Source organism: Pleurodeles waltl, chromosome 2_1 (genome assembly GCF_031143425.1).
Source record: "Pleurodeles waltl isolate 20211129_DDA chromosome 2_1, aPleWal1.hap1.20221129, whole genome shotgun sequence".
NCBI classification, from domain to species: Eukaryota; Metazoa; Chordata; class Amphibia; order Caudata; family Salamandridae; genus Pleurodeles; species Pleurodeles waltl.
In genome coordinates this window covers 583,384,005-583,403,492 of record NC_090438.1, presented here as the reverse complement: position 1 = coordinate 583,403,492, position 19,488 = coordinate 583,384,005, and the positions used below count along the sequence as shown (strand labels likewise).

Here is a 19,488-nt window from a genome sequence, read left to right as displayed (position 1 = left end):
AGATTATGGGAAATTCAGTGATGTTACTTCCTGTGCAAATGCATGTCCTCTTGCTTGCCTTCTTCTTTTAAAGACGGTTTGGGTGGAAAACCAGTGGATGTCGCTTCCTGTGCAGATGGAAAATGGGAAATCCACTGATGTCACTTAGAGAGGGATTGATGGGAAATGAAGGCCTCCTGCTTCGCTTCTTGTCACTTAGGGTGCAGCTGGATGACTCGAATTCGAGTGATGTCACTTCCTGTACTACTGGGTGATGATACAGCCAGTGAAGTCACTTTCTGTGCAGATAGGTGATGAAAGACAGTAAATCCATTAATATATCAATGTTTCTTGCATGCCACCAGGTGTCTGGACCTGATGTTCCCTAGAGTGTTCTCCAACATAACAATAGTTTGAATCTATTAACTGAAAACCACACATTGACACAGTGGAAGGATAAAGGGCCTTTTGGACTTGCTGGTATTCTGAGATTCAGGTTACAAACGGATCTCTGTAGTAGGTGCATAAACGTATTGATCACAGAGCTGTATTCTAGAAAACTACTGAACTCACGCATACCTTCTCAAACAAAGCCACCTTTTGGTGGAATACAGCAAATACGTAAACTAATACAACACAGCATTGCTACAGCTTCTGTCCATGAGGCATTGGCGGGATGTTTTTTTCTACAGTTTCAGGCAGGTTTCGATACAAGGCTGTAAATTATGTAATCTCTTCTAAAAGACAACTAGACAGAAAAGCCCATTCACTACTTCTCATTCTGACATGTCCAAATAAAAAAAAAACATTGCATTCTCGCCAAAGATGTCAAAGTAGAATTTACAATTGGCTTTCGCGGCCATGCAGCTGTATTTTAATCACACAGTGCTCGGCAGTGATGTGTCTGGAACGTAGAATTTGTGGCGAGGCAGAGGGCGTAATTCAGCCTCTGGTACTGCCCACGCTGGGGATACCGACACCACAGCTGTGCGACTGGCTGCTCAGAGGAATTGTCGCGAAGGTAGGGGAAACCGAGGGGCACGAAGGTGGTGCTAGATATCAAACGTCTTCCGCTGCTCCCACTCACAGACGCGGTTCGGATCTTGCCTCATCCTTGCTGAAAAATGGCATCTTGGGGAGCCCGTTTCATCAACTTTCATTCAGAATTTACTATTCAGAAGTTTTGTTTTCATTCAGCCCTCGCTACTGCTCGTTTTAATTAGTTTGCATTACTGTCTCTACTAAGAACTGCTGTCAGTGTGTTAACTTCAGAAGAAGGTAAGGCTGCCCTGCTGTGACTCGAACCTGTAACCTAGAGACTACTTTCTGGTGCCAGTATGATTACTCAGAAAGCTCTCTGACCTCCTAGTGGCAATCTCGGAGAGAAGAGTGTGGATGTGCGTCATAATATATGATGCATGCGCGCCAAATAAAGTATGAGGCAGGATACAATTGTGTGCAGTGCGCAACCAGTCTTAGCAGGAGCGTTCGGCCTCCTGGTGCCCCACCAGGGAAGGGACGTGATCAGAAAGTAGGGCAAGGGGGGCCAATTCACGCGATTCCCGGTACAGTCCAGCACAGCCTCTTGTTTTAGCCCCACTTGCGGGGCGGAGGGCGCAGGTAGTCCAAGGAGGGCATTCTTGTCTCGGGAATGCAGTGCTAAGCTTCAGTCCACCCGCGCGTGAGGCTTCGGCAGGCACATTCCTGCAACAGTTTTCCTTTGTCTTATACCAGACTACCGAGTTTGTGCTGCCATTGTTTGGACCGAAGCACCTCATTTCCTAGTAACTAAGTCTTGCCATCTCTCTCGCAAGCAATTTATTAACCCTCTTTTCGCTTCCAAACATTATCGCAGGCAGTGGCGTAACAAAGGCCCCAGCAGCCTCCGCGCTCCAGGGCCCCCTTCAGCACAGTACTCAGTGCAGGCCCCTGACTGGGTCCAGGGGGAAGGGGGCCCCACAGGTACTTTGCAGTGAGTGGGGGGTTTAAGTTTCGTTACGCCACTGGTCGCATGAGTGTAGGGTGCAACAATAGGAAATAATATCACACTACAACGGAGGTTGTAATTGGAAGTAGTTTGGACAATAGATTAATTTGTGCGTCTGTAAAAGGCACAAAGGTTTAAAACCCGCAATATGGGGGTATTTCTTGTTTCGTACTTTGAAGACACTAAACTAATCACTTTCAGATACTACAAACCACCTACGAACAGTGGCATGGTCTAAAATAAGGGTGCGCGTGTCCTCCGCCCAGCTGACGTTTTACACTCCCAAGACGAAGGGTGTAAATGTCAGTGGAGAAACAGGCGTGGAAGCTGATTGGCGTGAATTACACCAAATGGGAATGCGTTTTTTTAATTCCTGGGGTACTGGCGAACGAGGAAAAAAAGTAATGAGCTAGAATTACAGGATGGGTTTAACCCATTAATCCCAGCAGACACGCCCAGCATCCTAGCACAGTGGCATTTGCTTAAAACCTCACACGGGTAAATCACTTCTAAACAAAAGTAAACCGAGGTTACACGTTTCCGACGCAGAGACAGTTACTAATTTCAACAATACTCATTAAGGCGCGGAGCCAGCGGGTAAACAAAAGAGCTCAGCTACACTGCATTATTCGATTCCGCATTCAGACTGGTGCCCCATAAGAACATTACTTCTACTCTTACCCAAAGCGTACGTCACCATGCTAATAGTCCATCCAGCCTGGCGATTGGCTGCACCCAGCACCAGTAAAAGCTGCACGGAGCTTAACGCATATCACGTAAGTGGGATTTGTGGAACCTTTGGAGAGCAAAAACGTTGTCTTATGCTGACCCTCGTAGGCAGTGCTTTAAATGGAAAAATAGAAGTGCAGGTACTCTGTAATAGAGTACCTGCTTGTTTCTGAGAAGTGCCGGTACTCTCCAATTAAAAGTATTACGTTTTTCTTGAGATATGCCGGTACTCTCCCTCTCAAAAAAAAAAAAAAAGTGCCGGTACTCAGTACCGGAGAGTACCGGCCCATTTAAAGCACTGCTCGTAGGTGATTAACAACAAATCATAGGCCAGCACCACTGTTGGCAGTGCTTCTGACCACTGAGAGTCCTGCATTGAAATCCCGTTTATGGGCACTCGAACAGTTCAGAAGCAGTGCCTTGAATATACAGACTAGAAAGAACGTGGTCATTACATATCACTTCCATTTGCGTTTTATTCCTTCACACGTCACAATCGGAGGTATCAGCTGTTTAAGAAAGTTCGCATTTTGCGTCTCGATAGTTTGATGTTTCTGTGGCACGACGGCCAACTTTCAAACGGAATAAAAAATACAATATTGAGTTTATGAAACAAAGGCCTACTTACCTGTAATCACAGACCCAAGAGCATCCTCTATTCAAGAGAGTCCTGACTGACACAAGATAGTTGTTCTGATACAGTCACAGGGCCCCAGACACAGCTAGCACACACGGTCCCTCTGAGAAGCGGCAACTGGTGGTTCCACTGCTTCACGAAGATCCCACGGCTGCCTCCTTGACTTGGCTACCTATTCCCATCTGCAGTACCGATGATTGCAGTCACTGGTAGGGACGCGAGATGTGGCTTGTTGATCCTTATTACAGAGGTGCAGCCCTCTGAGTTAGCATTCATTCTGCAATCCGTGCGCTCAAGCTTCTACACTACAGGGAATGAGCATGGTTGTCTGACTACCAAGGACAACAATATCAACCTACCGAATATCGTGGTAACAATATCGGCTTCTGCAATATCTTCAAGGTAAGTAAACAACTACTACACATGAACGATCCAATGTCTAAGAACTTGAAGGAAACTATTGAGGTGAATGATGCATCTCAGAACAATCCACTAAAGTGTTCTCAACTTCTCAAGTTTCAACATATTCAGTCTATTCCAGGGTACACGGAAATAAATCACAAATGGCAGAGAGCAGGTGTCCCATTATCACCTCTTTCAATTTAAAACTTTTTGTCACTTTTAATTACAAAAAATAAATAACTGTAGCTAACAAAATTATGGTTGTTTAGTACAACTTCGTACCAGGTTAAAGCAGAAGCAACATTTGAATAGCTTTGTGGCCAATGTACAAATCATCTGTGTTGGAAAACGAGTTCATTATTTTCAATAACTGATTAATCTGGTGGAAAGCATATATAAACACTGATGCCTATGCTTTAATCAATCATGATCAATAATGTCAGATGGGTACTGATTTCAAATTTTACAACTGAATTATAGATATTCATGAAAAAGTATCAGGTAGGCCTTCTCTGTCACAGGAAACAGACCTCTTCAATGCTGTTTGCACCGTTTTCACTTCAAAAGAATGCTAGGCATCAAGTGAATCCTCTGGTAAAGTCTGAATCAACCAAATCGGACTTTCTTTATACGGCACCATGGTCAATCTTAGTAAAGCCAGGAACATCAGTTGTACCAAACTAAAATATTAAGCTTGTTTGAAACCAGAAAGATTCACTTCACATTGCATATATCTAAATTCCAAAGAGCTGGAATTTGATCCATCTATAGAGTGGAACTGCCCAGTGTGTTTACTTTTTTGCACCAGATTCAAGGCTCACTACAAAGATATTGCTTTTGACTTCTGGTTTGGTTATAGCAATTATCACTCTTTAAGTGCAGTGAAAATCATACAATGAACATAGTTTTAAAGTATCTTGATTATCTCTAAAATTCACGCATCTTCCTTTTCAAACAGAATTGTGCTCCATCACTTTAACAACTTGCTAGCAGTTGAGTGCGGAGTTCCGGCGAAACTCCACCAACCATTCTGTGGTAGAGTTTATTCTTGTGTGCGGATCACCAATGTTAAATTGGCGAGTGCAAGTGAGCATTTGTGTCCCCTCTAATAATTTCAGACATTAGAACGCACTCTGGCAAGATTTCTCAACATGGATGGTAGCAGCAGGTTGAGCAGCAGAAAGAATTATGCCATGTGGTGCAGTTTGTGCTGATGTGACAGCGCAGAAGAAGCTTCTGTGGCTAAAAATCAGCACAACATGCCTGATATTTATTGTCTTCTCGCACAACTCAGTGGAACCACGTGGAGTTTTTCTCTAACTTTCCAGAATTCTGCAGAGTCAAACTCAGCAAGTTTTGGCCAAGGCTAAATGTGCAAACCACACTATGAGCAGTCCCCTAGAGTAACTGTCCACCTATTTATTCATTTGTCGAGACAGAGCTACTTTAGGATTTCAAAGGAACTCCCCAGATTAGAGGAATACCTTAATGGGCCTACCAACGGTCAGTGCAATCACCAGGTGGCATACTGTAATGGACTCTTTGCTGCGGGTGTTCGTGAATAGCTAGGTGTATGTGCCCTCTCAGTCAGGTGAGAAGTTTCCTAAAATGGAATCAGGTTAGTTCTTCAGCACCTTTGTGAAGCTGGGCTTTTCAGGCGGATTAAAACAAGTCCCAAATCCTAAAGTGAATGTTTTTATAGTTTAAGAATTCCAAAATGTCATCATAATTATGTTGCTTGGGACATTGAGTGATTTCGTGGGTGAGCAGTCAAATGGTGACATACACAAAAGAGGTTTAGAACCCGGATTACACCACACGGCCCTATTTTCACTGAAGGATAGCAGGTTTGAAACCACAGATGTGATTACAGCATGTGAGAGTATGGTCGGTTGTCTTCCCATATGATAAAGTTTCCTAGGAGCAAGAGGGATTCTATGGTTAACAGCATGTGCTGTGCCAGGCTCAAAACGTCTCTGGGACGATTACAAACAATTTATTTGGCAAACCGTATAGAATGAAATAAATGAATCTGGAGTTTGGATCATTGATACATGTTACAAGTAAGCTTTGAAAGGGTTTAAAAGAAACCTTCAAGTTCTTTGCATCTGGTTATTGACTGGTAGTTGACTAGTACCCAGTGTCACTATTCTTAAGGAGGAGGTTGCATAATGCCAGGAGGATGTTTCAAGTTGTGGATTAATCAGCAATCAGGCCTCAGTGAGAGCAAATCCGTGAAAAGCATGGTCTTTGATAATTGTATAGATATTTGCACCATGTTTGCAGGCTAACCGCACATTGAGGAGGGCAATCAGAGAGTGGACTAGGCTGAGAGGCTTAGTTGAGGCACAGTGTGAGGAGTGAAAAGGGCAGGGCAGTGCTTAATTTGAGCCTGTGGTTGCTGTTGGGTCCACCAGCACTCATTTTTTGGGGACCAGCACTTACTTTTCCTCATCAAACGTTTCCTGAGAGCAAAAGAGGAAAAAATATTAAAAAAATAAAGGAGGAAGGGAAAGGCGGAACAAAGTTCACAAAAGGAGAAAACAGGAAGCTATAAGAGAGCGCTAAAGGGAAAGGTGGTTCTGGTAATGCGTTAGAGAGGCATGGTGTGCACTGAAGAGTGAACCGTCTTGGTATTCTGTCTGCTGTTATTTAATAGCGCAGCTGCGGCCTTCTGAGGAGAGCGTCGGGCTCTTATTAGTTTAGAAATGACGCACTGGGGCAGGGGAAGATACTCACTGGGAGGAGACAACCTCCAACAGGCTAGTTTAATCTTCAGGAATGCCTGGGGCAGGAGAATGGTGTCCTGACTAGCAGGGGAATGATTTCTACCTATGTAAGTTAAATGACACAGCAGGGAATTTCGGGTAGTAGGTTCTGGACTACTTTAGTGACAGTCGTAGATTAAATATAAGCAAAAGTTCTGACGCAGAGAGCAGACATTGCTGACTACTTCAGCCACTCACTTCACAAAGCAAGGCAGTTATCCACTTGCTTACAAGCCGTTTTTCACGAAAAAAAAGTTATTCTGCGGAACGTGAAAAAACAAAGACAAAAGAATACACACAAGGGAATTCATTACAGATTAGCAGCAGAATAAAAGCCACATTTGAGGGTACATTATGCAGTGCCACATAAAGAAAGAAAAAATGACAGATTCACCGTGATCATTCTGAAAAGATAGATTAAAAAAAGAACACGAGGGAATGCCGTACATGGTTCTCAAATCAGGTATGCCCAAGTCTTTCAAGTAAAAGCAAAAGGAAGGAACGTTTCAACGTTTTACAAGAGACATATTTTATTCTGATCTATACTAAGAGTTCTAACAAATCTACTTCTAGGTGGGGAGTATATAAACAGGATTAATATATGATATAAAAATAACTTGTCGGAGAAGTAGACAAGAACATTACAAGTTCATGAAGAATAAACATCTCTCGGTTAAGGGCCACCAAAAGGATAGAAAATGATAACTTTCCCTTTCTCTAAATTGCATTGTTAGAAAACATAAGAACGTTTTGGACAAGGCCCTCGGCTTGCCTGGGCAGTCAATGAATCTGCTGGAGTTGGGAAGGGAAGGGAAGGGAAGACTAACCTCCCAGCAACAGTGCTCGAGAGCACGAGTGATGGCGAACGTGGCTGGTTAAGAAATTACATCTGAATACAGACCTCGTTCATCTTGATGATCTGAAATGACTTAATTTTTTCCTCTGTAAATGAGGAAAGTGCTGAACCCGAATGTGAAAATTAAAGAAATTATGTTAAAGTAAGTGGAGAGATTCTGCCGATAGTTGCCGTAGTTGGGTGTTTCTTTCAACAGAGCAAGAGTAAGACTATGAGAATTTGGAAAAAAGCCTTTGAGAAGCTTGAAGTGCAGCACAAACAAACCAGGCTAACATAGCTCATGCCGGGAGGCCTGTGCTTCCTTGTCTTAGTGGATGTCATACAGGGGGTAAAAAAAACAACAACTTCATTTTGGGAAGGTCGGACATTTTTAAATAGTCAAGTGAAAAAAATAGAGATTTTATAGCGGATGTCCGTATGTCTCTTTTTCTTTGACTTGTACTTTGTGCGAGGCAGGCAAACGACAGTGCTTTGCATGGTATGTTAACCATGCAGTACATAACCACCCACTCAGAGACGATTTTTCACTGCAACAAATGGCCACCTGAGAAACACTCACAAAAAAAAAGTATTGCTTCCGGAACAATACAGGCCATGTGTAAATCCGAGTGAACTTTCGACACGCCTTCTCTCCGGCGGGAGAGCCACCTATGCATGTTCTAGTTTAATCTAGCGCCTCAACAGCAAGCTGCACCGTCACCGAGCACTTCCTCCTCCAAGAGCGAGGACTGGAAAATATGGCCAGATCTGGTTCAACGCTATAGTGGACTAACTCAGCTGGGATGATGCACACCCCGCTCTAACGTATTCCAGCTGTTCTGCTACCCCACAACAAGGAAAATGTGACGGCCTCTCACATACGATGCTATAAACAGTGCAAGTGTTTATGTTTCTTTAACGTTTTCACTGCAGCACCGGGTGAAACATGCACGTCTGTGATTTTCCATTCCAGGCTACTGCATGTTTCTTCTGGCCACAAGCTAACCTGCGTGCAAGTATGAGTTGCCATGGATACAACTGATGATGATTGTTATTATGATTTTCATACAGCATGAAAGCCATACTGTTGCGCTTCTAAGCATTGAAAAATAAGATATGACTATTTCCAAACGTATGGTAATTAATTTGCCCACCTCAGAAGGATGGAGGGCTGACCGTACCTCACCAGGATTCCAACTCTCGAACTCCAGTACAAAACAAGATTCCCCTTTAAAACAAATGCACATCAGACAACCAAATCACTAACGTCATGTTTGCATCTGAAACACCGGAGAAGAATTTACAAAATGAAATACCAGATTTTAATTTCCCCCAAAATGTCATTAAGTTTTACTGCTGTCAACATCCAGCTGTCTCATATGCTTTTGTTTCACCATCACGTCTGTTGTAGTCACCATTATGCCAGGGGTTGAAAACTAGAAGTGATTTTGGAGAGAGGCATACATTGTGTATGAGATGATCAATGGTATCTTCAGATAACAGAAATGTGAATTCAGTATTGCCTTTCCTTCAAGGTATGTTTATTAATTCCAATATTCAAGCAATTTTAATTGAACATGAAAATTACAATGGTCAAAAAAAGTTTGCACTTTATGCTCCCAACAAAAGGCACCAGCTAAGAACAGGGTAGACGTGAGGCTAATGCCACTCTCTCAGTAGAGAAGCAATGCCAGTAGGATTTGCTTCACATTTTTGGTGGTGATCTGGGGCTCCATGTAAAGGCAACCCAAGGCCACAACTTCACTTTTGAAGAAGGCGGCATACAACCACTTTGTATTTTTAGAACACGCCGATGTAGACACATCTCAGAAAAACAAACATTTTCTTTTTTTTCTAAATAATTTAGGAATTAAAGATTATAACAGTAAAACATTGACACGTTTCGTTGACTGCTCAGTGCTGTGATCGTGAATTTTCTAAGCACATGCATACTTTAAATCATTATGACATGGGCCTCCCTGATTTCATATATATTTTTTTTTTATCCTAGAGCTGAGCGATGCACAGTAATTTCGCAGCTCCCTAACCTGCATCTGGCGGGAAACGGACGTCACTTTGGTCACTCATCAAGTGCGAGCAGAAACTGAAATGCAACAGATGGCAGAAGAACACAGCCAGTTTAAGCAGAGAATCCGATATGGGTTTGGTCAGACAGGTCACAGGAGATAATGACTTTCCCAAAGGAACAAACAGTAAAGCCATCTGCCAATGACCTTTAAGGGCTAACACACGCCTTAGGCCCATTTCAACAACAGGTACATTGCAAGGATATGACCACCCATAACTCCCGCTGGAAGAAACCGTACAAAAGGCACATCCCTGCTGAGGTGAACTGAGGATGCTAATACCATACCGCGAGACAAGCATCCAAATCACGTTTTATTGCCTGAAGGTAAAAGGAACACAAATCTTTTAATGCAGTTATAAGCAGCAGAGCAGAACGTGATAATCCACTGGCTTTACAACTGATTACTTTTCTGAGTGTCCTGTAATTGTGAGACATCGCTCTCGCCTTGCAAAATCTTTATGCAAACATGGTCTTAAAGCTCACTGGAGTCATTTCAAAAGCCCATTGCTTTTACGCAGAGCTTCGCTGCCTCTCTTTGCCAGATTAACAAACAAGTGGTGAGAGAAGTGACAGACCAAATCCTACCGTTATATGAAAAAGGTGCACACATTGATGCGCCATACGGTGCAATGCAGACTTAAAACCGGTGAGGAAATCAGAAGAGGGGAGGCGTAGCCCATCGAGAATGAGGGCTAAGAAAGAGGCCAAGAAAAGAGGGAGGCGAGCAGATAGTCTGTGAGAATGTAAAGTGTGAGTAGAACGAAGAGGAAAATAATTAAGAAAGAGTTATAGAGCAACTTCGTTATGGGTGGAACTGGGAACAGGGTGACCATTTAAAAAAAAAAAAAAAAAAACAAGCGCATATCACAAACAGAGAAGTAGGACTATAATTCTTTTTAGCCAGAGCAGGGCACAGAGTGGCTTAGTTAACTGCATGCTGACACCAGGTGTAACTAAGGTACACCAGAAGAGAAAAACAAAATCAATCCGCTTTAGAATAGGAGTAATGGAGGGAGCACTGACTGTGTGAGACTGTGAGCAAATGTAAGAGGAACATCCGGGCATTAGGGGATGGTGCAAGCTGGAGAGGTTCTGCTAAGAGAACAGATCCCCTGGAGCTCAACGACTGTGCGAGATCAGAGGGTGAAATCAGAGGTGGGGTGAGAGAGGGGCATTATGGGTACAGTGGGTATAAAGGTTTATGGTGCTGGAGAAAGTGATATGTACAGTCAGGGAATACTCCTGTAAACATTAGGAATTCTTGAGGAGATGGTGCAAAGATTTCAGGGTGGGATGAAGCACACTACTACATGCCCCTAATGAGACATGAGTTCAGAGTGTAGGAACACACTGACAACTACCCTTGCATGTTTTTGTTGAAATATGACTAACCTAATACAGACTTAGAACAGCAGGCTTAATGCCTGATTGGTGTTCAAGTAAGTATACTGTGCGCTGAAAACGTCAATGAAATTGTGCATACAAAATACGTGCCACAGGACAAGTATGAATCAAATATCAGTAGGACAGCAAGGTGGAATAATAATCGCTGTATGAGGAAAATAAGCTGCAGAGGGCTTTGGAACCAGTGATTGACATTCTCATTAGATACATATTGAGTCCTTTCCTGCATTTCTTTGCAGATGGCTTATTTGTTTAATTTACAGCCTGAATCAATTTGTCTTTATTTTGAAATATGGTGTCTCTATCACACAGCTGTCTCTTTTTGACCGTAACAATTGGAGTAAACACTTTGTTCTAATTTTGTTTAGTTGAAAAATTATGTTTATTTTGTTTTTCTTCTTTCATATCAGAAAATGTATCAATGTTGGTAAGTTTTCAAATTTACAAAACTCATTTATATATATATATTACAGTTGTTAGCACACTCCCAAACAACTATAAAAACTGTTCACCTTCAATAATCAAGGAGTCCATCTCATTCACAGTAAAACTGAGTGTATCCTGAATAATGAGCATTATAGCATGTTTGGGCCCTCACTTAATAGTTAGTAGAAGTGAGGGTCCAGATTAAGCAATTTCTCCTATTTAATCCTCAAAACAATACACACAAATACAAAAACAAATATACATCAAAATACACTATTTTTTAAAATAGTTTATTTAATTCACAAACAATAAACATACATTGCTATAATATTTACAGATGCTATCCATACCCAGGCATGTTTATGTGTTTCCACATTTCTTAAATTTGCCCTTTGACATAGAATGTTGTTATTTTTTGAACTGCTTGACACCTATTTTAAACTTCTTATGCATATTAACTAAATTCTGATGTGCTTTTATGATTATTTCTTTCAATGGTCCAATAAAACTATGACTAACTAATTGAAATGAAAAATGATACCTTTTAGAAAGTTAAAACATTGACACAACCTACCTTATCTAATTACATTAGATTCCATTGAGAAGCAAAAAGACAACTAGGTATGTTCACATTGTACTCCCTAAATTACCTATGGAATGTAAATAGTCCTGATTGAAGAGAATACACTCTTGTTCTTTGAAGATTGTCAACAAAAATATTTTATGCTTTAGCAGTAACCACAACACAATTTATCTCTAGTAAAGCAAAAATCTAGAGATCTATACCTGCATTTCTTTAAAAATACATAACCAATTATTAGTACAATAACATACAACATGACACTGGCTATTCAGAATTCATTGAGTTTTAGTATGAATGAGATAGAAGCCTGAATGATTATAAAGTTGTTTAATAAGTGTATGAGGGTATACTAACAACTGTAATATGTAAATAGATTTTGTAAATGTAATTATGTTTACATATGCATTTTTGATAAGAAAAAAGAAAAACAAAAAGTATTTTTGATTTATTAAAAATAAGTTTAAACTGTTTACTCCAAACACCATTTTCAAAAAGATAAAGCTACATGATAGAGACATTATATTTCAAAAGAAAGATAAAATGAAAGTGCCTTTAAAAAAAGTCATTTGCAATGAATTACATGAGCGGCACTAATAGAACTAATGAGACTGTGGAGAGCCTAAATACTCTTCTGGAAAAAAGCCAATCCAATAATTGACAACATTGTGGGATACTACAAGATGGGACTTGCAGAGAACCTGTAAGAACTTACCATGGCCAAAACTGCATTATAGCTATCTCTGCACTTCTAGATGTTTGTCTCGATCTCCTCATGCCCACCCCGGTAGGCCAAGGCAACCAGTGTATCCATAATACAGTGCCCCAGTGAATCCATAATACATAGACATGCATTCCAGGCAGCCTTGGGAAAACATTAACTTTTGTTAATTTATGAACCAGCAAATAACTTTTTAACTTTTGTGCACTAATGAACAAGTAACTTACCTTTGGTAACAGATTATCAGTATCATGTGGTGTCATCTGCGCCAGATGTGAAGTCGTGGTCACAGAAATAGGTGCCACCCAGGCGCACGTTCATCAGTTATTGTTCTCACGACTTTCTACGCCAGGAGTGCAGAGCCATGAAATGAACTGACAACTGTGTGTCCAAACTAGCGTCCTGTAAGGGATCACTCTAACCCAAGTAAACAAGTTTGCAGAGCAGGCAGGCATGGGTGGGTGTAAGGAATCTGCAGCTCCATATAGTATCTACCAGATAATGCATTACCGAAGGTAAGTAACTTGTTCATCTGATAGAGACTTCTAGCAGCAAATTCCTTACATTTCAATAGATACACAAGCCATACCTGCCTGTCGGTGAGTGTGGACAATTTTTTCTATAATATAAAGTCCTGCAGGACCAAACGGGCGAAATGCCCATCTCTGCGGACATGACTGTCTAGGCAGTAGTGTTTTGCAAACGTGTGCAGTGATGACCAAGTTGCTGCCTGACAAATGTCCAGGACTGGAACACCATATGCCAACGCAGTGGTGACAGCTTTAACCCAGGTAGAATGAGCCCTCAAGCCCTCGGGAGGTTGATTTTTGGCCAGTGCGTAGAAGATTTTTATACAGAGAATGACCCAGCGTGAAATGGTTTGTTTCTGTACTGTCTGACCTTTCCTTGCATCCACATATCCCACGAAGAGTTGGTCGTCCACCCAGAATTCTTTTGTGCACTGAAGGTAGAACGACAATGCTCTTTTTGAGTCCAGCCGGTGGAGTCCTCTTCCTTGAAGGGATGCGGGGAAGCAAAGAAGGTGGGCAGGGTGACAAATGGAATGGGGAGGAGAGAGGCACAGGTGCAAAGCACCACTTTAGCAGGAAACATTGTGAGATATGCAGGCTTGGATGACAAAGTCTGCAGCTCTCTCACCCTCTGAGCAGATGTTATGGCCACAAGAAAGGCTGTTTTGATGGTGAGCAGCCAGAGGGGACAATTATGAAGTGGTTCGAATGCAGCACACATAAGAAATGTAAGAACCAGGTTCAGGTCCCACTGACGCGAAATGAAGGGCGAAGGTGGAAACTTTTGTACAAGCCCTTTAAGAAACCTATTTGCAATAGGAGACTTAAATAAAGAGGGTCGGTCAGGCAGCTAGAGAAAAGCAGATAGAGCAGAACAATACCCTATAAGCGTGCTCAGAACAGAGCCCTACTGAGCAAGGTACAGAATGAAAGGAACATCAGAGAGAGAAGTACAAAGAGAACATATAGACTTCTCTGTACAATATTTTACAAATTTTCGCCAATGGCTGACATTTACCATTTTTGTGGAAGAACACCTGGCTGCCAGAATAAAATTTCAGACTTTGGGAGGAAGGTTGGAGGCTGTCAACTGTCACAGCTCAATCCCCATGCATGAAGGCGTAGAGTGGACAGGTTCGGATGGAGAACCCTCCCCTGCTGCTGCCCTTCCCTGCTGCTGCAACAGAAGACCTTCCCGAAGCGGCAGTCTGATTGGAGGTTCGATGCTTATTTTTGGAAGCTCAGGATACCAGACTCTCCTCGCGTAGTCTAAAGCCACAAGGATCACTTGGGCTCAGTTGTTCTTGATCTTCTTGAGAACTCTGGGCAGGAGTGGCATGGGTAAAAAGGTGTACAGGAGGCCTGAGCTCCACTCGTGACGAAAAGTGTGGCCAACATTTGCTGCCTGTGAAACTCCAATGTACAATACTGCTGATATCGCACGTTCTCTTTGGATGCAAACAGATCTAACCCAGTCTCGTCTCACTGCTGAAAGAGTCCTTGCACAATCCTCCAAATGGAGATGCCACTTGTGATCTGCTAGGCATCGACGACTGAGTTTGTCTGCCTTGCACTCGGAGAACCTGCTAGGTGCTGAACCACCAGAGTTATAGCCTGCTGTTCCAGCCATGTACAGAGATGCAAGGCTTCTTGACAAAGGATCCATGACCCCACCCGCCCCGCTTGATGCAGTACCACATGGTGGTGGTTGTCTGTGAACACCTGCACTAACTTACCCAGCGGGAAGGAATACTTTCAATGTTAGATGGATTACCCAAAGCACTGATCGCCCGAAGCTCCAGCAGGTTGATGTGGAGTCTGGATTCCGCCTGAGACCACAGTCTCTGATCTTCACCACACCCAGATGGCTGCCCCATCCCAAAAGTGACCCATCTGTCACTAGTGTGAGGGTTAGTTGGGGAAGGGAGAGGAGTCTGCCTTTGACCTAACTGCAGTTCATAATCCACCACTGCAGGTATTTTGCAGTTCCCTCTGAGATCTGAATCATGTCGGAAAGATTTCCCTGATGCTACGCCCAGTGGGACTTCAGGTCCCACTGCAGAGCGTGTTTACGCCATCTGGAATGATTTACCAGCAGGAGGCCGAGGTCCAGCAGTGTCAGTCTCACTGCAACCCAGGATAGAGGCTGAAACATCAGTATCATAAACTGAATATCCTAGACTCGCTGCTTGGGACGATAAACCCGAAACTGCACTGTGTCCAGAACAGCTACGATGAAAGAGAGCATCTGAGAGGGAGTCAGATGTGACGTCAGCATGCTTGTAGTGAACCCCAGCATCCACAGGAGGGTTGCCATAGTTTAAACGTGGGAGACGACAGTCTGGGGCAAGCCTGCCTTCAACAGCCAGCCAAAGAGGTAGGGGAAGACTGAAACCCCTAACTTGCGCAGATGAGCTGCGACTACCGCTGTCACCTTGGTGAATACCTGAGGGGCACTGGTAAGGCCAAATGGGAGTAAAGTGAACTGAAAGTGCTCGTAGCCTACCTTGAACCACAGGTAACGCCTGTGAGCAGGCAAGATGGGAATGTGGAAATATGCATCTTGTAAGTCCAATGCTACCAACCAGTCTCCTTGGTCTAGGGCAGACAAGACCTGAGCCAAAGTGAGCATACTGAACTTCTCCTTCTCGAGGAAGAGATTGACGGTCTGTAAGTCTAGAATAGGGTGAAAACCCTTGTTTTTTTGGGGTATCAGAAAGTAGCAGGAATAACAACAACTGCCTACTTCTGATAATGGGACCCTTTTTATGGCTCCCTTGGCCAAGACAGCCTTGACTTCCTTTTGGAGTAATATCATGGGATCCTCTGCCAGCTGTTTGTGTGTCGGTGTAGCCCTTCTGAATGATTGCAAAACCCATTGTAGTGAAATGTGTGTTTTGGCTACTGACTTTGTGTTGCACCACTTTGCACCTGGCCTAGCTGTACAGTGTTCACCAGTTACAGACTACATGTTGTATTCAGTTTAGCCTTAGCTTCATTTCGCCTACCGACTTTATCATAGCATTAGACACTGCCATGTTAAAGGCTGCCCGTGATTTTCCACATTGTAAACTGTGCATTCTCTCTTTGTTTTCATATTAATTCCCACCAAGGGCTTTGGCTGATAAGAATGTACTCAGACGGCAGGGAACGGTCTTACTTTGACTTGACATCTTGGGATTGTGGCCAAATCCCAATGTGTTATTTTCAAAGCATACCTAAACTAGCCAGAAAGTTTGAATACTTCTTGCACAACTTGAGGGTTTTTTCCAGAGAGCTCCTTCTTCAGTTTTTTTAAGATATAAAAGAGACCCAGATTGATAGCAGATTCAGACACCTCAATCAGGATTCAGACGTCGGATGCCTGATATAGATTTCCCGTGAGGGCGGAGATCTCTCTTTCTCGCAGGCGAACAGGGTCGCTGGCAGGCCCTTTAGTGATGCATTTTTATTAATTATTGGCTAAGCATTATAATATAGATACATATATTTGTAGTGCATATTTCAGCCCTATATGTTTTCATTTCATTGTGGTGACTATTTTAAAAAATGTGCTTTGAACATGCTAATCTCCTTCTAGGAACCTTACGTAGTGAAATAATAAATGTCTTCTTTGGACTAAGACTAAGAAGTGCATTCCAGAGATTTTTTGTCAGTGCATGAATATTTCAGCTCGGTCATTAGTGAAAAGCAAAACACCCATGCATCCAAAATAACAGACTGCCAGTGGAAGAGGTGATATTGAATTCATCCTCCAACTGGAAAAGCATGTTCATGCAGAATCAAACTACGAGGGCTTGGAGGGTGCAGCTGCTAGGGTTTGGGTGGCAGACGACTTCTGGCTTCCAGTCCCTCTAGATCTGAAGGTACCACATCCACGTCCTTGCATGGCTTGGGGAGGTTACGCAGGACGGTGACTGGCATAGAGCTGTTGCAGTGGCATGCCCCTTCCGTAGCCACAAAGGAGGCGAAAGGCATGCAGTGGACGGGGGGTCACCGAGAGGCCCAATGGCTTGGCTGTAGCCTGAGTCCTTAAAGCGTTCCAGCTCGAGTCTGCCTTCTCTCCAAACAAATGAGTCCCGTCGAAGGGCATGTCCAGAAAGTTTGCCTGGACATCACCTGAAAAGCCAGATGTTCTCAGCAAGGCATGGCGTCATAAGGCCACAGTCAAAGAAACTGCATTGCCCAGCGAGTCAGTCATATCGAGGCCACACCTAATGGTGAACTTTGCCGCATCCCTTCAGTATTTTACTGCTTGGGAGAGAATGACCATGGCCTTCTCCGGGACCTGTGGCACCACTTGCACAATAATATATCCCATAAGGTGTGCAAGAAACAGCCCAATAAGCATGAGGTGTTCACCAACCTCAATGACAGGCTGGTGGAATGAAACATCTTCTTCCCAGGTTGGCCCAGCCTCTTGGATACCCTGTCCGGGGAGCCGAAGTGAACACGCCATGGGAAGTTGAGGCTTGGACTACCAAGCTCTCTGGGGTGAGAGGTTGGCTGGGGAAACTTGGATCACCCAGTGCAGGGTGATGGCGGCGGGCAATTGTCCTATTTACAGGAGCCCCTGTGCTGGGTTTGCAGCAGGTGCCCATCAGGACATCAGCAAGTGTCTCTTTAAAGGGCAAAAGGGGTTCAGAAGATGAAGCCCCAGACTGAAGCACTTCTGTCAAGAGGTTAGTCTTGACAGCCACTGAGGGCAGTTTGAAGTCGAGGACCTCCGCTGCCCTACGCACCACCAGTGCATAGGAAGCTCCCTCCTCCATAGCCTCGGGGGGGGATCAAACCAGAATCTGCAGATGTGTCCATTCCTGTGGGCTCCTCAAACCAGTCCAATGATCACTCTAACTGGTGTTCTAAAAGGTCCAGTGACTCCCCCAATCTTCTTCTATGACTGGTTCTTGAAAATATTGTACAAACACACTGCAAGAGGGTGCAGAGGTATTTCTATCAGCCAGGAATTTCAACAATTAACTATCACATGGGAACCTTTAGGTTTAGAAAAAACTGCCCTCACCCACTAATTAGTGGCATGCTTCATCATTGGGCACGCTACTACGCCCAGGAGCAGACCAACATACTGAGCGGAGCGTTTCTTTTCAAAGAGTCCAGTATCCTCTTCTCTGGGACCTGCTGTTGTGATTGTGTGTTAAAACTGTCAAGATGGGTACCTACTCTAATCTTCAATTATGAGGTCCCCCTGGCAAGATTAAAAGGGGGGCATTACTCAGGATATTAATGTCCTAGGCCCCACTCTACCAACATGTTTCGGCCCTCTGTTAGCCACTAAGGGTCTGCAGGCTTTTTTCAGGGTATCAGATTGCTTTCTTTTCTCCAACTCCCCCCCCATTACCTCATCATGCTGGGTTGGAAGTTTTTGGCACCCTAATGAGTTGCCAATGTAACATGTTGATAATACATAAGGAGATAAAATAACAAACATCAATAGTCATTATATGTTAGTATACTTTTCCTGAGTCCCACCTTATTTAAAAGTAGGAAGTGATTCTTGTGATACACCTCTTTTCAACCCAGTGCTCAAAAAGGTGAGTACAGTGCAATCCCAACCCCATTTCTCATGCTCCAAATTATGTCTGCATCTAACAGAGTTTCACCATCTTTATCCTTAAAACGAGAATAGAGTGTGAGCGTCCCCTACAGAAAACTCTGTAGTGGAAAGATCATAAACATATACAGACAGTAGGTAAACAACTATTGATGAGAACCTTCTTCTCTCTTAATGCCCTCTTTGCTTATTTGGTTTGCAGAGGCACTCATATATCATGTGGGGGTCCTTGTGCTAAGGTGGACCTCAAGTATGTCTGTGGTTTTTTCACTCCCAATTAGCTTATGTACTATCCCTGTTGATAATTCTGATCCGTTTCGGTTTGATATACAATGTGGTGAAGTTCTCTAGGGGCCAACTATATGGTCACATGACCATGTTCCTTACAAATATTATTTTCATTGTGGTGTCCTTTAGGGGCTGTTCTGAGCATTACAGTCTAATGCCAAAAGTTTATTTCTGATGAAGATTTTTATTGGGTTTACATAATAATTGTATATGTTTTATTAATCTCTCCTTATTGAACTTATGACCATGATTCAGGCCAACTTAACATCCTTATTACACTATGAATATCTGAAACACTCCTGATATGCTTGGGTGACCCTTCTAGTTTATTTCTCTCGTTACTCCTCCGTGGCTGTCTTGTGTCTTTCTTTTAGCGAATTGTGTTAGCCAGTAAGCAACGCTGATGGTGTGGTGGCGAAAGTGGTATTCCGTTGGAATTAGCATGGCAGATTTAAATTAGGATGCTAAATGGCAACATTTTCATTTTTGGCTGCAGATAGAGGAAGAAGGTAAATGCAACTGATTTAGTTATATGCAGGGC

At 43.1% G+C, this 19,488-nt stretch overlaps 1 protein-coding gene across 4 annotated transcripts in view; it reads right to left on the bottom strand.

Annotated features, from left to right (window-relative positions):
• The window catches only part of BBS9 (Bardet-Biedl syndrome 9), a 1,749,160-nt gene that overhangs the window by 667,420 nt on the left and 1,062,252 nt on the right, over window positions 1–19,488 (bottom strand). The gene's annotated exons all lie outside the window — the stretch shown is intronic.